Source organism: Pelophylax lessonae (genome assembly GCF_965119305.1).
Source record: "Pelophylax lessonae genome assembly, chromosome: 3".
In the NCBI taxonomy this organism is placed as follows: Eukaryota; Metazoa; Chordata; class Amphibia; order Anura; family Ranidae; genus Pelophylax; species Pelophylax lessonae.
In genome coordinates, this window is record NC_138770.1 from 4,009,108 (window position 1) to 4,028,983 (window position 19,876).

A 19,876-nucleotide genomic window follows, 5' to 3' on the forward strand; every position below is an offset into this window, starting at 1 on the left:
TTTTCTTGTCCCAGCATCTGACCCTCCTCTTTTCACAGCACGGGCTTGGGACCGGCCACGGCAGAGTTAAAAAATGTTGAAAACATTATTTATTTATTTATTCCTTTATTTGTTTGAGATCCTGAGGAATCCCAATGAGCTTTTCCAAGGCCCTCCCTGACTGCAGTAGCAAATCGTTTTTACAGAGCTGGTTTGCTTGTCCCAGCATCTGACCCTCCTCTTTTCACAGCACGGGCTTGGGACCGGCCACGGCAGAGTTAAAAAATGTTGAAAACATTATTTATTTATTTATTTATTCATTTATTTGTTTGAGATCCTGAGGAATCCCAATGAGCTTTTCCAAGGCCCTCCCTGACCGCAGTAGCAAATAGTTTTTACAGAGCTGGTTTGCTTGTCCCAGCATCTGACCATCCTCTTTTCACAGCACGGGCTTGGGACCGGCCACGGCAGAGTTAAAAAATGTTGAAAACATTATTTATTTATTTATTTATTCATTTATTTGTTTGAGATCCTGAGGAATCCCAATGAGCTTTTCCAAGGCCCTCCCTGACCACAGTAGCAAATAGTTTTTACAGAGCTGGTTTGCTTGTCCCAGCATCTGACCCTCCTCTTTTCACAGGACGGGCTTGGGACCGGCCACGGCAGAGTTAAAAAATGTTGAAAACATTATTTATTTATTTATTTATTCATTTATTTGTTTGAGATCCTGAGGAATCCCAATGAGCTTTTCCAAGGCCCTCCCTGACCACAGTAGCAAATATTTTTTATAGAGCTGGCTTGCTTGTCCCAGCATCTGACCCTCCTCTTTTCACAGCACGGGCTTGGGACCGGCCACGGCAGCGTTAAAAAATGTTGAAAACATTATTTATTTATTTATTAATTTATTTGTTTGAGATCCTGAGGAATCCCAATGAGCTTTTCCAAGGCCCTCCCTGACCGCAGTAGCAAATAGTTTTTACAGAGCTGGTTTGCTTGTCCCAGCATCTGACCCTCCTCTTTTCACAGCACAGGCTTGGGACCGGCCACGGCAGAGTTAAAAAATGTTGAAAACTTTATTTATTTATTTATTTATTTATTCATTTATTTGTTTGAGATCCTGAGGAATCCCAATGAGCTTTTCCAAGGCCCTCCCTGACCACAGTAGCAAATAGTTTTTACAGAGCTGGTTTGCTTGTCCCAGCATCTGACCCTCCTCTTTTCACAGCACGGGCTTGGGACCGGCCACGGCAGAGTTAAAAAATGTTGAAAACATTATTTATTTATTTATTCATTTATTTGTTTGAGATCCTGAGGAATCCCAATCAGCTTTTCCAAGGCCCTCCCTGACCACAGTAGCAAATAGTTTTTACAGAGCTGTTTTGCTTGTCCCAGCATCTGACCCTCCTCTTTTCACAGCACGGGCTTGGGACCGGCCACGGCAGAGTTAAAAAATGTTGAAAACATTATTTATTTATTTATTTATTCATTTATTTGTTTGAGATCCTGAGGAATCCCAATGAGCTTTTCCAAGGCCCTCCCTGACCGCAGTAGCAAATAGTTTTTACAGAGCTGATTTGCTTGTCCCAGCATCTGACCCTCCACTTTTCACAGCACGGGCTTGGGACCGGCCACGGCAGAGTTAAAAAATGTTAAAAACTTTATTTATTTATTTATTTATTCATTTATTTGTTTGAGATCCTGAGGAATCCCAATGAGCTTTTCCAAGGCCCTCCCTGACCACAGTAGCAAATATTTTTTACAGAGCTGGTTTTCTTGTCCCAGCATCTGACCCTCCTCTTTTCACAGCACGGGCTTGGGACTGGCCACGGCAGAGTTAAAAAATGTTGAAAACATTATTTATTTATTTATTCCTTTATTTGTTTGAGATCCTGAGGAATACCAATCAGCTTTTCCAAGGCCCTCCCTGACCGCAGTAGCAAATAGTTTTTACAGAGCTGGTTTGCTTGTCCCAGCATCTGACCATCCTCTTTTCACAGCACGGGCTTGGGACCGGCCACGGCAGAGTTAAAAAATGTTGAAAACATTATTTATTTATTTATTTATTCATTTATTTGTTTGAGATCCTGAGGAATCCCAATGAGCTTTTCCAAGGCCCTCCCTGACCACAGTAGCAAATAGTTTTTACAGAGCTGGTTTGCTTGTCCCAGCATCTGACCCTCCTCTTTTCACAGGACGGGCTTGGGACCGGCCACGGCAGAGTTAAAAAATGTTGAAAACATTATTTATTTATTTATTCCTTTATTTGTTTGAGATCCTGAGGAATCCCAATGAGCTTTTCCAAGGCCCTCCTTGACTGCAGTAGCAAATAGTTTTTACAGAGCTGGTTTGCTTGTCCCAGCATCTGACCCTCCTCTTTTCACAGCACGGGCTTGGGACCGGCCACGGCAGAGTTAAAAAATGTTGAAAACATTATTTATTTATTTATTTATTCATTTATTTGTTTGAGATCCTGAGGAATCCCAATGAGCTTTTCCAAGGCCCTCCCTGACCACAGTAGCAAATAGTTTTTACAGAGCTGGTTTGCTTGTCCCAGCATCTGACCCTCCTCTTTTCACAGCACAGGCTTGGGACCGGCCACGGCAGAGTTAAAAAATGTTGAAAACATTATTTATTTATTCATTTATTTGTTTGAGATCCTGAGGAATCCCAATGAGCTTTTCCAAGGCCCTCCCTGACCGCAGTAGCAAATAGTTTTTACAGAGCTTGTTTGCTTGTCCCAGCATCTGACCCTCCTCTTTTCACAGTACGGGCTTGGGACCAGCCACGGCAGAGTTAAAAATGTTGAAAACATTATTTATTTATTTATTTATTTATTTGTTTGAGATCCTGAGGAATCCCAATCAGCTTTTCCAAGGCCCTCCCTGACCGCAGTAGCAAATAGTTTTTATAGAGCTGGTTTGCTTGTCCCAGCATCTGACCCTCCTCTTTTCACAGCACGGGCTTGGGACCGGCCATGGCAGAGTTAAAAATGTTGAAAACTTTATTTATTTATTTATTTATTTGTTTGAGATCCTGAGGAATCCCAATGAGCTTTTCCAAGGCCCTCCCTGACCACAGTAGCAAATAGTTTTTACAGAGCTGGTTTGCTTGTCCCAGCATCTGACCCTCCTCTTTTCACAGCATGGGCTTGGGACCGGCCACGGCAGAGTTAAAAAATGTTGAAAACATTATTTATTTATTTATTTATTCATTTATTTGTTTGAGATCCTGAGGAATCCCAATGAGCTTTTCCAAGGCCCTCCCTGACCGCAGTGGCAAATAGTTTTTACAGAGCTGGTTTGCTTGTCCCAGCATCTGACCCTCCTCTTTTCATAGTAAGGGCTTGGGACTGGCCATGGCAGAGTTTAAAAATGTTGAAAACATTATTTATTTATTTATTCATTTATTTGTTTGAGATCCTGAGGAATCCCAATGAGCTTTTCCAAGGCCCTCCCTGACCGCAGTAGCAAATAGTTTTTACAGAGCTGGTTTGCTTGTCCCAGCATCTGACCCTCCTCTTTTCACAGCATGGGCTTGGGACCGGCCACGGCAGAGTTAAAAAATGTTGAAAACATTATTTATTTATTTATTTATTTATTCATTCATTTATTTGTTTGAGATCCTGAGGAATCCCAATGAGCTTTTCCAAGGCCCTCCCTGACCACAGTAGCAAATAGTTTTTACAGAGCTGGTTTGCTTGTCCCAGCATCTGACCCTCCTCTTTTCACAGCACAGGCTTGGGACTGGCCACGGCAGAGTTTAAAAATGTTGAAAACATTATTTATTTATTTATTCATTTATTTGTTTGAGATCCTGAGGAATCCCAATCAGCTTTTCCAAGGCCCTCCCTGACCGCAGTAGCAAATAGTTTTTACAGAGCTGGTTTGCTTATCCCAGCATCTGACCCTCCTCTTTTCACAGCACAGGCTTGGGACTGGCCACGGCAGAGTTTAAAAATGTTGAAAACATTATTTATTTATTTATTCATTTATTTGTTTGAGATCCTGAGGAATCCCAATGAGCTTTTCCAAGGCCCTCCCTGACTGCAGTAGCAAATAGTTTTTACAGAGCTGGTTTGCTTATCCCAGCATCTGACCCTCCTCTTTTCACAGCACAGGCTTGGGACTGGCCACGGCAGAGTTTAAAAATGTTGAAAACATTATTTATTTATTTATTCCTTTATTTGTTTGAGATCCTGAGGAATCCCAATGAGCTTTTCCAAGGCCCTCCTTGACTGCAGTAGCAAATAGTTTTTACAGAGCTGGTTTGCTTGTCCCAGCATCTGACCCTCCTCTTTTCACAGCACGGGCTTGGGACCGGCCACGGCAGAGTTAAAAAATGTTGAAAACATTATTTATTTATTTATTTATTCATTTATTTGTTTGAGATCCTGAGGAATCCCAATGAGCTTTTCCAAGGCCCTCCCTGACCACAGTAGCAAATAGTTTTTACAGAGCTGGTTTGCTTGTCCCAGCATCTGACCCTCCTCTTTTCACAGCACGGGCTTGGGACCGGCCACGGCAGAGTTAAAAAATGTTGAAAACATTATTTATTTATTCATTTATTTGTTTGAGATCCTGAGGAATCCCAATGAGCTTTTCCAAGGCCCTCCCTGACCGCAGTAGCAAATAGTTTTTACAGAGCTTGTTTGCTTGTCCCAGCATCTGACCCTCCTCTTTTAACAGCACGGGCTTGGAACCGGCCACGGCAGAGTTAAAAAATGTTGAAAACATTATTTATTTATTTATTCATTTATTTGTTTGAGATCCTGAGGAATCCCAATCAGCTTTTCCAAGGCCCTCCCTGACCGCAGTAGCAAATCGTTTTTACAGAGCTGGTTTGCTTGTCCCAGCATCTGACCCTCCTCTTTTCATAGCACGGGCTTGGGACCAGCCACGGCAGAGTTAAAAATTTTGAAAACATTATTTATTTATTTATTCATTTATTTGTTTGAGATCCTGAGGAATCCCAATGAGCTTTTCCAAGGCCCTCCCTGACGCAGTAGCAAATAGTTTTTACAGAGCTGGTTTGCTTGTCCCAGCATCTGACCCTCCTCTTTTCACAGCACGGGCTTGGGACCGGCCACGGCAGAGTTAAAAAATGTTGAAAACATTATTTATTTATTTATTCATTTATTTGTTTGAGATCCTGAGGAATCATAATGAGCTTTTCCAAGGCCCTCCCTGACCACAGTAGCAAATAGTTTTTTACAGAGCTGGTTTGCTTGTCCCAGCATCTGACTCTCCTCTTTTCACAGCACGGGCTTGGGACCGGCCACGGCAGAGTTAAAAAATGTTGAAAACATTATTTATTTATTTATTCATTTATTTGTTTGAGATCCTGAGGAATCCCAATGAGCTTTTCCAAGGCCCTCCCTGACCGCAGTAGCAAATAGTTTTTACAGAGCTGATTTGCTTGTCCCAGCATCTGACCCTCCACTTTTCACAGCACGGGCTTGGGACTGGCCACGGCAGAGTTAAAAAATGTTAAAAACTTTATTTATTTATTTATTTATTCATTTATTTGTTTGAGATCCTGAGGAATCCCAATGAGCTTTTCCAAGGCCCTCCCTGACCACAGTAGAAAATATTTTTTACAGAGCTGGTTTTCTTGTCCCAGCATTTGACCCTCCTCTTTTCACAGCACGGGCTTGGGACCGGCCACGGCAGAGTTAAAAAATGTTGAAAACATTATTTATTTATTCCTTTATTTGTTTGAGATCCTGAGGAATCCCAATGAGCTTTTCCAATGCCCTCCCTGACTGCAGTAGCAAATATTTTTTACAGAGCTGGTTTGCTTGTCCCAGCATCTGACCCTCCTCTTTTCACAGCACGGGCTTGGGACCGGCCACGGCAGAGTTAAAAAATGTTGAAAACATTATTTATTTATTTATTTATTCATTTATTTGTTTGAGATCCTGAGGAATCCCAATGAGCTTTTCCAAGGCCCTCCCTGACCACAGTAGCAAATAGTTTTTTACAGAGCTGGTTTGCTTGTCCCAGCATCTGACTCTCCTCTTTTCACAGCACGGGCTTGGGACCGGCCACGGCAGAGTTAAAAAATGTTGAAAACATTATTTATTTATTTATTCATTTATTTGTTTGAGATCCTGAGGAATCCCAATGAGCTTTTCCAAGGCCCTCCCTGACCGCAGTAGCAAATAGTTTTTACAGAGCTGATTTGCTTGTCCCAGCATCTGACCCTCCACTTTTCACAGCACGGGCTTGGGACTGGCCACGGCAGAGTTAAAAAATGTTAAAAACTTTATTTATTTATTTATTTATTCATTTATTTGTTTGAGATCCTGAGGAATCCCAATGAGCTTTTCCAAGGCCCTCCCTGACCACAGTAGAAAATATTTTTTACAGAGCTGGTTTCCTTGTCCCAGCATCTGACCCTCCTCTTTTCACAGCACGGGCTTGGGACCGGCCACGGCAGAGTTAAAAAATGTTGAAAACATTATTTATGTATTCCTTTATTTGTTTGAGATCCTGAGGAATCCCAATGAGCTTTTCCAATGCCCTCCCTGACTGCAGTAGCAAATATTTTTTACAGAGCTGGTTTGCTTGTCCCAGCATCTGACCCTCCTCTTTTCACAGCACGGGCTTGGGACCGGCCACGGCAGAGTTAAAAAATGTTGAAAACATTATTTATTTATTTATTTATTCATTTATTTGTTTGAGATCCTGAGGAATCCCAATGAGCTTTTCCAAGGCCCTCCCTGACCGCAGTAGCAAATCGTTTTTACAGAGCTGGTTTGCTTGTCCCAGCATCTGACCCTCCTCTTTTCACAGCCTGGGCTTGGGACCGGCCACGGCAGAGTTAAAAAATGTTGAAAACATTATTTATTTATTTATTCATTTATTTGTTTGAGATCCTGAGGAATCCCAATGAGCTTTTCCAAGGCCCTCCCTGACCACAGTAGCAAATAGTTTTTTACAGAGCTGGTTTGCTTGTCCCAGCATCTGACCCTCCTCTTTTCACAGCACGGGCTTGGGACCGGCCACGGCAGAGTTAAAAAATGTTGAAAACATTATTTATTTATTTATTTATTCATTTATTTGTTTGAGATCCTGAGGAATCCCAATGAGCTTTTCCAAGGCCCTCCCTGACCACAGTAGCAAATAGTTTTTACAGAGCTGGTTTGCTTGTCCCAGCATCTGACCCTCCTCTTTTCACAGCACGGGCTTGGGACCGGCCACGGCAGAGTTAAAAAATGTTGAAAACATTATTTATTTATTTATTTATTCATTTATTTGTTTGAGATCCTGAGGAATCCCAATGAGCTTTTCCAAGGCCCTCCCTGACAGTAGCAAATATTTTTTATAGAGCTGGCTTGCTTGTCCCAGCATCTGACCCTCCTCTTTTCACAGCACGGGCTTGGGACCGGCCACGGCAGAGTTAAAAAATGTTGAAAACATTATTTATTTATTTATTCCTTTATTTGTTTGAGATCCTGAGGAATCCCAATGAGCTTTTCCAAGGCCCTCCCTGACCACAGTAGCAAATAGTTTTTACAGAGCTGGTTTGCTTGTCCCAGCATCTGACCCTCCTCTTTTCACAGCACGGGCTTGGGACCGGCCACGGCAGAGTTAAAAAATGTTGAAAACATTATTTATTTATTTATTCATTTATTTGTTTGAGATCCTGAGGAATCCCAATGAGCTTTTCCAAGGCCCTCCCTGACTGCAGTAGCAAATAGTTTTTACAGAGCTGGTTTGCTTGTCCCAGCATCTGACTCTCCTCTTTTCACAGCACGGGCTTGGGACCGGCCACGGCAGAGTTAAAAAATGTTGAAAACATTATTTATTTATTTATTCATTTATTTGTTTGAGATCCTGAGGAATCCCAATGAGCTTTTCCAAGGCCCTCCCTGACCGCAGTAGCAAATAGTTTTTACAGAGCTGATTTGCTTGTCCCAGCATCTGACCCTCCACTTTTCACAGCACGGGCTTGGGACCGGCCACGGCAGAGTTAAAAAATGTTAAAAACTTTATTTATTTATTTATTTATTCATTTATTTGTTTGAGATCCTGAGGAATCCCAATGAGCTTTTCCAAGGCCCTCCCTGACCACAGTAGCAAATAGTTTTTACAGAGCTGGTTTGCTTGTCCCAGCATCTGACCCTCCTCTTTTCACAGCACGGGCTTGGGACCGGCCACGGCAGAGTTAAAAAATGTTGAAAACATTATTTATTTATTTATTCATTTATTTGTTTGAGATCCTGAGGAATCCCAATGAGCTTTTCCAAGGCCCTCCCTGACTGCAGTAGCAAATAGTTTTTACAGAGCTGGTTTGCTTGTCCCTGCATCTGACCCTCCTCTTTTCACAGCACGGGCTTGGGACCGGCCACGGCAGAGTTAAAAAATGTTGAAAACATTATTTATTTATTTATTTATTCATTTATTTGTTTGAGATCCTGAGGAATCCCAATGAGCTTTTCCAAGGCCCTCCCTGACCACAGTAGCAAATAGTTTTTACAGAGCTGGTTTGCTTGTCCCAGCATCTGACCCTCCTCTTTTCACAGCACGGGCTTGGGACCGGCCACGGCAGAGTTAAAAAATGTTGAAAACATTATTTATTTATTTATTCATTCATTTATTTGTTTGAGATCCTGAGGAATCCTAATGAGCTTTTCCAAGGCCCTCCCTGACCGCAGTAGCAAATAGTTTTTACAGAGCTGGTTTGCTTGTCCCAGCATCTGACCCTCCTTTTTTCACAGCACGGGCTTGGGACCGGCCACGGCAGAGTTAAAAAATGTTGAAAACATTATTTATTTATTTATTTATTCATTTATTTGTTTGAGATCCTGAGGAATCCCAATGAGCTTTTCCAAGGCGCTCCCTGACCGCAGTAGCGAATCGTTTTTACAGAGCTGGTTTGCTTGTCCCAGCATCTGACCCTCCTCTTTTAACAGCACGGGCTTGGAACCGGCCACGGCAGAGTTAAAAAATGTTGAAAACATTATTTATTTATTTATTAATTTATTTGTTTGAGATCCTGAGGAATCCCAATGAGCTTTTCCAAGGCCCTCCCTGACCGCAGTAGCAAATAGTTTTTACAGAGCTGGTTTGCTTGTCCCAGCATCTGACCCTCCTCTTTTCACAGCACGGGCTTGGGACCGGCCACGGCAGAGTTAAAAAATGTTGAAAACTTTATTTATTTATTTATTTATTCATTTATTTGTTTGAGATCCTGAGGAATCCCAATGAGCTTTTCCAAGGCGCTCCCTGACCGCAGTAGCGAATCGTTTTTACAGAGCTGGTTTGCTTGTCCCAGCATCTGACCTTCTTCTTTTAACAGCACGGGCTTGGAACCGGCCACGGCAGAGTTAAAAAATGTTGAAAACATTATTTATTTATTTATTCATTTATTTGTTTGAGATCCTGAGGAATCCCAATCAGCTTTTCCAAGGCCCTCCCTGACCGCAGTAGCAAATAGTTTTTACAGAGCTGGTTTGCTTGTCCCAGCATCTGACCCTCCTCTTTTCAAAGCACGGGCTTGGGACCGGAAACGGCAGAGTTAAAAAATGTTGAAAACATTATTTATTTATTTTTTTATTCATTTATTTGTTTGAGATCCTGAGGAATCCCAATGAGCTTTTCCAAGGCCCTCCCTGACGCAGTAGCAAATAGTTTTTACAGAGCTGGTTTGCTTGTCCCAGCATCTGACCCTCCTCTTTTCACAGCATGGGCTTGGGACCGGCCACGGCAGAGTTACAAAAATGTTGAAAACATTATTTATTTATTTATTCATTTATTTGTTTGAGATGCTGAGGAATCCCAATGAGCTTTTCCAAGGCCCTCCCTGACCACAGTAGCAAATAGTTTTTACAGAGCTGGTTTGCTTGTCCCAGCATCAGACCCTCCTCTTTTCACAGCACGGGCTTGGGACCGGCCATGGCAGAGATAAAAAATGTTGAAAACATTATTTATTTATTTATTTATTTATTCATTTATTTGTTTGAGATCCTGAGGAATCCCAATGAGCTTTTCCAAGGCCCTCCCTGACCACAGTAGCAAATAGTTTTTACAGAGCTGGTTTGCTTGTCCCAGCATCTGACCCTCCTCTTTTCACAGCACGGGCTTGGGACCGGCCACGGCAGAGTTAAAAAATGTTGAAAACATTATTTATTTATTTATTCATTTATTTGTTTGAGATCCTGAGGAATCCCAATGAGCGTTTCCAAGGCCCTCCCTGACCACAGTAGCAAATAGTTTTTACAGAGCTGGTTTGCTTGTCCCAGCATCTGACCCTCCTCTTTTCACAGCACGGGCTTGGGACCGGCCACGGCAGAGTTAAAAAATGTTGAAAACATTATTTATTTATTTATTTATTCCTTTATTTGTTTGAAATCCTGAGGAATCCCAATGAGCTTTTCCAAGGCCCTCCCTGACTGCAGTAGCAAATCGTTTTTACAGAGCTGGTTTGCTTGTCCCAGCATCTGACCCTCCTCTTTTCACAGCACGGGCTTGGGACCGGCCACGGCAGAGTTAAAAAATGTTGAAAACATTATTTATTTATTTATTTATTCATTTATTTGTTTGAGATCCTGAGGAATCCCAATGAGCTTTTCCAAGGCCCTCCCTGACCGCAGTAGCAAATAGTTTTTATAGAGCTGGTTTGCTTGTCCCAGCATCTGACCCTCCTCTTTTCACAGCACGGGCTTGGGACCGGCCACGGCAGAGTTAAAAAATGTTGAAAACATTATTTATTTATTTATTTATTCATTTATTTGTTTGAGATCCTGAGGAATCCCAATGAGCTTTTCCAAGGCCCTCCCTGACCACAGTAGCAAATATTTTTTATAGAGCTGGCTTGCTTGTCCCAGCATCTGACCCTCCTCTTTTCACAGCACGGGCTTGGGACCGGCCACGGCAGAGTTAAAAAATGTTGAAAACATTATTTATTTATTTATTCCTTTATTTGTTTGAGATCCTGAGGAATCCCAATGAGCTTTTCCAAGGCCCTCCCTGACTGCAGTAGCAAATAGTTTTTACAGAGCTGGTTTGCTTGTCCCAGCATCTGACCCTCCTCTTTTCACAGCACGGGCTTGGGACCGGCCACGGCAGAGTTAAAAAATGTTGAAAACATTATTTATTTATTTATTTATTCATTTATTTGTTTGAGATCCTGAGGAATCCCAATGAGCTTTTCCAAGGCCCTCCCTGACCACAGTAGCAAATCGTTTTTACAGAGCTGGTTTGCTTGTCCCAGCATCTGACCCTCCTCTTTTCACAGCACGGGCTTGGGACCGGCCACGGCAGAGTTAAAAAATGTTGAAAACATTATTTATTTATTCATTTATTTGTTTGAGATCCTGAGGAATCCCAATGAGCTTTTCCAAGGCCCTCCCTGACCGCAGTAGCAAATTTTTTACAGAGCTGGTTTGCTTGTCCCAGCATCTGACCCTCCTCTTTTCACAGTACGGGCTTGGGACCAGCCACGGCAGAGTTAAAAATGTTGAAAACATTATTTATTTATTTATTTATTTATTTGTTTGAGATCCTGAGGAATCCCAATCAGCTTTTCCAAGGCCCTCCCTGACCGCAGTAGCAAATAGTTTTTATAGAGCTGGTTTGCTTGTCCCAGCATCTGACCCTCCTCTTTTCACAGCACGGGCTTGGGACCGGCCATGGCAGAGTTAAAAATGTTGAAAACTTTATTTATTTATTTATTTATTTGTTTGAGATCCTGAGGAATCCCAATGAGCTTTTCCAAGGCCCTCCCTGACCACAGTAGCAAATAGTTTTTACAGAGCTGGTTTGCTTGTCCCAGCATCTGACCCTCCTCTTTTCACAGCACGGGCTTGGGACCGGCCACAGCAGAGTTAAAAAATGTTGAAAACATTATTTATTTATTTATTTATTCATTTATTTGTTTGAGATCCTGAGGAATCCCAATGAGCTTTTCCAAGGCCCTCCCTGACCGCAGTGGCAAATAGTTTTTACAGAGCTGGTTTGCTTGTCCCAGCATCTGACCCTCCTCTTTTCACAGCAAGGGCTTGGGACTGGCCACGGCAGAGTTTAAAAATGTTGAAAACATTATTTATTTATTTATTCATTTATTTGTTTGAGATCCTGAGGAATCCCAATGAGCTTTTCCAAGGCCCTCCCTGACCGCAGTAGCAAATAGTTTTTACAGAGCTGGTTTGCTTGTCCCAGGATCTGACCCTCCTCTTTTCACAGCATGGGCTTGGGACCGGCCACGGCAGAGTTAAAAAATGTTGAAAACATTATTTATTTATTTATTTATTCATTCATTTATTTGTTTGAGATCCTGAGGAATCCCAATGAGCTTTTCCAAGGCCCTCCCTGACCACAGTAGCAAATAGTTTTTACAGAGCTGGTTTGCTTGTCCCAGCATCTGACCCTCCTCTTTTCACAGCACGGGCTTGGGACCGGCCACGGCAGAGTTAAAAAATGTTGAAAACATTATTTATTTATTTATTCATTTATTTGTTTGAGATCCTGAGGAATCCCAATGAGCTTTTCCAAGGCCCTCCCTGACCGCAGTAGCAAATAGTTTTTACAGAGCTGGTTTGCTTGTCCCAGCATCTGACCCTCCTCTTTTCACAGCACGGGCTTGGGACCGGCCACGGCAGAGTTAAAAAATGTTGAAAACATTATTTATTTATTTATTCATTTATTTGTTTGAGATCCTGAGGAATCCCAATGAGCTTTTCCAAGGCCCTCCCTGACCACAGTAGCAAATAGTTTTTACAGAGCTGGTTTGCTTGTCCCAGCATCTGACCCTCCTCTTTTCACAGCACAGGCTTGGGACCGGCCACGGCAGAGTTAAAAAATGTTGAAAACATTATTTATTTATTTATTTATTCATTTATTTGTTTGAGATCCTGAGGAATCCCAATGAGCTTTTCCAAGGCCCTCCCTGACTGCAGTAGCAAATAGTTTTTACAGAGCTGGTTTGCTTGTCCCAGCATCTGACCCTCCTCTTTTCACAGCACGGGCTTGGGACCGGCCACGGCAGAGTTAAAAAATGTTGAAAACATTATTTATTTATTTATTTATTCATTTATTTGTTTGAGATCCTGAGGAATCCCAATGAGCTTTTCCAAGGCCCTCCCTGACCACAGTAGCAAATCGTTTTTACAGAGCTGGTTTGCTTGTCCCAGCATCTGACCCTCCTCTTTTCCCAGCACGGGCTTGGGACCGGCCACGGCAGAGTTAAAAAATGTTGAAAACATTATTTATTTATTCATTTATTTGTTTGAGATCCTGAGGAATCCCAATGAGCTTTTCCAAGGCCCTCCCTGACCGCAGTAGCAAATAGTTTTTACAGAGCTGGTTTGCTTGTCCCAGCATCTGACCCTCCTCTTTTCACAGTACGGGCTTGGGACCAGCCACGGCAGAGTTAAAAATGTTGAAAACATTATTTATTTATTTATTTATTTATTTGTTTGAGATCCTGAGGAATCCCAATCAGCTTTTCCAAGGCCCTCCCTGACCGCAGTAGCAAATAGTTTTTATAGAGCTGGTTTGCTTGTCCCAGCATCTGACCCTCCTCTTTTCACAGCACGGGCTTGGGACCGGCCATGGCAGAGTTAAAAATGTTGAAAACTTTATTTATTTATTTATTTATTTGTTTGAGATCCTGAGGAATCCCAATGAGCTTTTCCAAGGCCCTCCCTGACCACAGTAGCAAATAGTTTTTACAGAGCTGGTTTGCTTGTCCCAGCATCTGACCCTCCTCTTTTCACAGCAAGGGCTTGGGACCGGCCACAGCAGAGTTAAAAAATGTTGAAAACATTATTTATTTATTTATTTATTCATTTATTTGTTTGAGATCCTGAGGAATCCCAATGAGCTTTTCCAAGGCCCTCCCTGACCGCAGTGGCAAATAGTTTTTACAGAGCTGGTTTGCTTGTCCCAGCATCTGACCCTCCTCTTTTCACAGCAAGGGCTTGGGACTGGCCACGGCAGAGTTTAAAAATGTTGAAAACATTATTTATTTATTTATTCATTTATTTGTTTGAGATCCTGAGGAATCCCAATGAGCTTTTCCAAGGCCCTCCCTGACCGCAGTAGCAAATAGTTTTTACAGAGCTGGTTTGCTTGTCCCAGGATCTGACCCTCCTCTTTTCACAGCATGGGCTTGGGACCGGCCACGGCAGAGTTAAAAAATGTTGAAAACATTATTTATTTATTTATTTATTCATTCATTTATTTGTTTGAGATCCTGAGGAATCCCAATGAGCTTTTCCAAGGCCCTCCCTGACCACAGTAGCAAATAGTTTTTACAGAGCTGGTTTGCTTGTCCCAGCATCTGACCCTCCTCTTTTCACAGCACGGGCTTGGGACCGGCCACGGCAGAGTTAAAAAATGTTGAAAACATTATTTATTTATTTATTCATTTATTTGTTTGAGATCCTGAGGAATCCCAATGAGCTTTTCCAAGGCCCTCCCTGACCACAGTAGCAAATAGTTTTTACAGAGCTGGTTTGCTTGTCCCAGCATCTGACCCTCCTCTTTTCACAGCACAGGCTTGGGACCGGCCACGGCAGAGTTAAAAAATGTTGAAAACATTATTTATTTATTTATTTATTCATTTATTTGTTTGAGATCCTGAGGAATCCCAATGAGCTTTTCCAAGGCCCTCCCTGACCGCAGTAGCGAATAGTTTTTACAGAGCTGGTTTGCTTGTCCCAGCATCAGACCCTCCTCTTTTCACAGCACGGGCTTGGGACCGGCCATGGCAGAGATAAAAAATGTTGAAAACATTATTTATTTATTTATTTATTTATTAATTTATTTGTTTGAGATCCTGAGGACTCCCAATGAGCTTTTCCATGGCCCTCCCTGACCGCAGTAGCAAATAGTTTTTACAGAGCTGGTTTGCTTCTCCCAGCATCTGACCCTCCTCTTTTCACAGCACGGGCTTGGGACCGGCCACGGCAGAGTTAAAAAATGTTGAAAACATTATTTATTTATTTATTTATTCATTTATTTGTTTGAGATCCTGAGGAATCCCAATGAGCTTTTCCAAGGCGCTCCCTGACCGCAGTAGCGAATCGTTTTTACAGAGCTGGTTTGCTTGTCCCAGCATCTGACCCTCCTCTTTTAACAGCACGGGCTTGGAACCTGCCACGGCAGAGTTAAAAAATGTTGAAAACATTATTTATTTATTTATTCATTTATTTGTTTGAGATCCTGAGGAATCCCAATCAGCTTTTCCCAGGCCCTCCCTGACCACAGTAGCAAATAGTTTTTACAGAGCTGGTTTGCTTGTCCCAGCATCTGACCCTCCTCTTTTCAAAGCACGGGCTTGGGACCGGAAACGGCAGAGTTAAAAAATGTTGAAAACATTATTTATTTATTTATTCATTTATTTGTTTGAGATCCTGAGGAATCCCAATGAGCTTTTCCAAGGCCCTCCCTGACGCAGTAGCAAATAGTTTTTACAGAGCTGGTTTGCTTGTCCCAGCATCTGACCCTCCTCTTTTCACAGCACGGGCTTGGGACCAGCCACGGCAGAGTTAAAAAATGTTGAAAACATTATTTATTTATTTATTCATTTATTTGTTTGAGATCCTGAGGAATCAAAATGAGCTTTTCCAAGGCCCTCCCTGACCACAGTAGCAAATAGTTTTTACAGAGCTGGTTTGCTTGTCCCAGCATCTGACCCTCCTCTTTTCACAGCACGGGCTTGGGACCGGCCACGGCAGAGTTAAAAAATGTTGAAAACATTATTTATTTATTTATTCATTTATTTGTTTGAGATCCTGAGGAATCCCAATGAGCTTTTCCAAGGCCCTCCCTGACCGCAGTAGCAAATAGTTTTTACAGAGCTGATTTGCTTGTCCCAGCATCTGACCCTCCACTTTTCACAGCACGGGCTTGGGACCGGCCACGGCAGAGTTAAAAAATGTTAAAAACTTTATTTATTTATTTATTTAGTTATTCATTTATTTGTTTGAGATCCTGAGGAATCCCAATGAGCTTTTCCAAGGCCCTCCCTGACCGCAGTAGCAAATAGTTTTTACAGAGCTGGTTTGCTTGTCCCAGCATCTGACCCTCCTCTTTTCACAGCACGGGCTTGGGACCGGCCACGGCAGAGTTAAAAAATGTTGAAAACTTTATTTATTTATTTATTTATTCATTTATTTGTTTGAGATCCTGAGGAATCCCAATGAGCTTTTCCAAGGCCCTCCCTGACCGCAGTAGCAAATAGTTTTTACAGAGCTGGTTTGCTTGTCCCAGCATCTGACCCTCCTCTTTTCACAGCACGGGCTTGGGACCGGCCACGGCAGAGTTAAAAAATGTTGAAAACTTTATTTATTTATTTATTTATTCATTTATTTGTTTGAGATCCTGAGGAATCCCAATGAGCTTTTCCAAGGCGCTCCCTGACCGCAGTAGCGAATCGTTTTTACAGAGCTGGTTTGCTTGTCCCAGCATCTGACCCTCTTCTTTTAACAGCACGGGCTTGGGACCGGCCAGTGCAGAGTTAAAAAATGTTGAAAACATTATTTATTTATTTATTTATTCATTTATTTGTTTGAGATCCTGAGGAATCCCAATGAGCTTTTCCAAGGCCCTCCCTGACCGCAGTGGCAAATAGTTTTTACAGAGCTGGTTTGCTTGTCCCAGCATCTGACCCTCCTCTTTTCACAGCACGGGCTTGGGACCGGCCACAGCAGAGTTAAAAAATGTTGAAAACATTATTTATTTATTTATTTATTCATTTATTTGTTTGAGATCCTGAGGAATCCCAATGAGCTTTTCCAAGGCCCTCCCTGACCACAGTAGCAAATAGTTTTTACAGAGCTGGTTTGCTTGTCCCAGCATCTGACCCTCCTCTTTTCACAGCACGGGCTTGGGACCGGCCACAGCAGAGTTAAAAAATGTTGAAAACATTATTTATTTATTTATTTATTCATTTATTTGTTTGAGATCCTGAGGAATCCCAATGAGCTTTTCCAAGGCCCTCCCTGACCGCAGTGGCAAATAGTTTTTACAGAGCTGGTTTGCTTGTCCCAGCATCTGACCCTCCTCTTTTCACAGCACGGGCTTGGGACCGGCCACGGCAGAGTTAAAAAATGTTGAAAACATTATTTATTTATTTATTCATTTATTTGTTTGAGATCCTGAGGAATCCCAATGAGCTTTTCCAAGGCCCTCCCTGACCACAGTAGCAAATAGTTTTTACAGAGCTGGTTTGCTTGTCCCAGCATCTGACCCTCCTCTTTTCACAGCACGGGCTTGGGACCGGCCACAGAAGAGTTAAAAAATGTTGAAAACATTATTTATTTATTTATTTATTCATTTATTTGTTTGAGATCCTGAGGAATCCCAATGAGCTTTTCCAAGGCCCTCCCTGACCGCAGTGGCAAATAGTTTTTACAGAGCTGGTTTGCTTGTCCCAGCATCTGACCCTCCTCTTTTCACAGCAAGGGCTTGGGACTGGCCACGGCAGAGTTTAAAAATGTTGAAAACATTATTTATTTATTTATTCATTTATTTGTTTGAGATCCTGAGGAATCCCAATGAGCTTTTCCAAGGCCCTCCCTGACCGCAGTAGCAAATAGTTTTTACAGAGCTGGTTTGCTTGTCCCAGCATCTGACCCTCCTCTTTTCACAGCATGGGCTTGGGACCGGCCACGGCAGAGTTAAAAAATGTTGAAAACATTATTTATTTATTTATTTATTCATTCATTTATTTGTTTGAGATCCTGAGGAATCCCAATGAGCTTTTCCAAGGCCCTCCCTGACCACAGTAGCAAATAGTTTTTACAGAGCTGGTTTGCTTGTCCCAGCATCTGACCCTCCTCTTTTCACAGCACGGGCTTGGGACCGGCCACGGCAGAGTTAAAAAATGTTGAAAACATTATTTATTTATTTATTCATTTATTTGTTTGAGATCCTGAGGAATCCCAATGAGCTTTTCCAAGGCCCTCCCTGACCGCAGTGGCAAATAGTTTTTACAGAGCTGGTTTGCTTGTCCCAGCATCTGACCCTCCTCTTTTCACAGCACGGGCTTGGGACCGGCCACGGCAGAGTTAAAAAATGTTGAAAACATTATTTATTTATTTATTCATTTATTTGTTTGAGATCCTGAGGAATCCCAATGAGCTTTTCCAAGGCCCTCCCTGACCACAGTAGCAAATAGTTTTTACAGAGCTGGTTTGCTTGTCCCAGCATCTGACCCTCCTCTTTTCACAGCACGGGCTTGGGACCGGCCACAGCAGAGTTAAAAAATGTTGAAAACATTATTTATTTATTTATTTATTCATTTATTTGTTTGAGATCCTGAGGAATCCCAATGAGCTTTTCCAAGGCCCTCCCTGACCGCAGTGGCAAATAGTTTTTACAGAGCTGGTTTGCTTGTCCCAGCATCTGACCCTCCTCTTTTCACAGCAAGGGCTTGGGACTGGCCACGGCAGAGTTTAAAAATGTTGAAAACATTATTTATTTATTTATTCATTTATTTGTTTGAGATCCTGAGGAATCCCAATGAGCTTTTCCAAGGCCCTCCCTGACCGCAGTAGCAAATAGTTTTTACAGAGCTGGTTTGCTTGTCCCAGCATCTGACCCTCCTCTTTTCACAGCATGGGCTTGGGACCGGCCACGGCAGAGTTAAAAAATGTTGAAAACATTATTTATTTATTTATTTATTCATTCATTTATTTGTTTGAGATCCTGAGGAATCCCAATGAGCTTTTCCAAGGCCCTCCCTGACCACAGTAGCAAATAGTTTTTACAGAGCTGGTTTGCTTGTCCCAGCATCTGACCCTCCTCTTTTCACAGCACGGGCTTGGGACCGGCCACGGCAGAGTTAAAAAATGTTGAAAACATTATTTATTTATTTATTCATTTATTTGTTTGAGATCCTGAGGAATCCCAATCAGCTTTTCCAAGGCCCTCCCTGACCGCAGTAGCAAATAGTTTTTACAGAGCTGGCTTGCTTGTCCCAGCATCTGACCCTCCTCTTTTCACAGCACGGGCTTGGGACCGGCCACGGCAGAGTTAAAAAATGTTGAAAACATTATTTATATATATGTTCATTTATTTGTTTGAGATCCTGAGGAATCCCAATGAGCTTTTCCAAGGCCCTCCCTGACCACAGTAGCAAATAGTTTTTACAGAGCTGGTTTGCTTGTCCCAGCATCTGACCCTCCTCTTTTCACAGCACATGCTTGGGACCGGCCACGGCAGAGTTAAAAAATGTTGAAAACATTATTTATTTATTTATTTATTCATTTATTTGTTTGAGATCCTGAGGAATCCCAATGAGCTTTTCCAAGGCCCTCCCTGACCGCAGTAGCGAATAGTTTTTACAGAGCTGGTTTGCTTGTCCCAGCATCAGACCCTCCTCTTTTCACAGCACGGGCTTGGGACCGGCCATGGCAAAAATAAAAAATGTTGAAAACATTATTTATTTATTTATTTATTTATTAATTTATTTGTTTGAGATCCTGAGGAATCCCAATGAGCTTTTCCAAGGCCCTCCCTGACCGCAGTAGCAAATAGTTTTTACAGAGCTGGTTTGCTTCTCCCAGCATCTGACCCTCCTCTTTTCACAGCACGGGCTTGGGACCGGCCACGGCAGAGTTAAAAAATGTTGAAAACATTATTTATTTATATGTTCATTTATTTGTTTGAGATCCTGAGGAATCCCAATGAGCTTTTCCAAGGCCCTCCCTGACCACAGTAGCAAATAGTTTTTACAGAGCTGGTTTGCTTGTCCCAGCATCTGACCCTCCTCTTTTCACAGCACATGCTTGGGACCGGCCACGGCAGAGTTAAAAAATGTTGAAAACATTATTTATTTATTTATTTATTCATTTATTTGTTTGAGATCCTGAGGAATCCCAATGAGCTTTTCCAAGGCGCTCCCTGACCGCAGTAGCGAATCGTTTTTACAGAGCTGGTTTGCT

At 42.3% G+C, this 19,876-nt stretch overlaps 4 protein-coding genes across 4 annotated transcripts in view; 2 read left to right on the top strand and 2 right to left on the bottom strand.

Annotated features, from left to right (window-relative positions):
- The window catches only part of LOC309549117 (uncharacterized protein), a 4,285,597-nt gene that overhangs the window by 3,410,424 nt on the left and 855,297 nt on the right, over positions 1-19,876 (top strand).
- Positions 1-19,876, bottom strand: part of LOC309549120 (uncharacterized protein) — a gene marked incomplete at its 3' end in the record, with an annotated part of 1,495,124 nt that overhangs the window by 755,665 nt on the left and 719,583 nt on the right. The window lies entirely within an intron of this gene.
- The window catches only part of LOC309549128 (gastrula zinc finger protein XlCGF53.1-like), a 437,528-nt gene that overhangs the window by 402,625 nt on the left and 15,027 nt on the right, over positions 1-19,876 (bottom strand). The gene's annotated exons all lie outside the window — the stretch shown is intronic.
- Positions 1-19,876, top strand: part of LOC309548697 (uncharacterized protein) — a 371,895-nt gene that overhangs the window by 316,555 nt on the left and 35,464 nt on the right. The window lies entirely within an intron of this gene.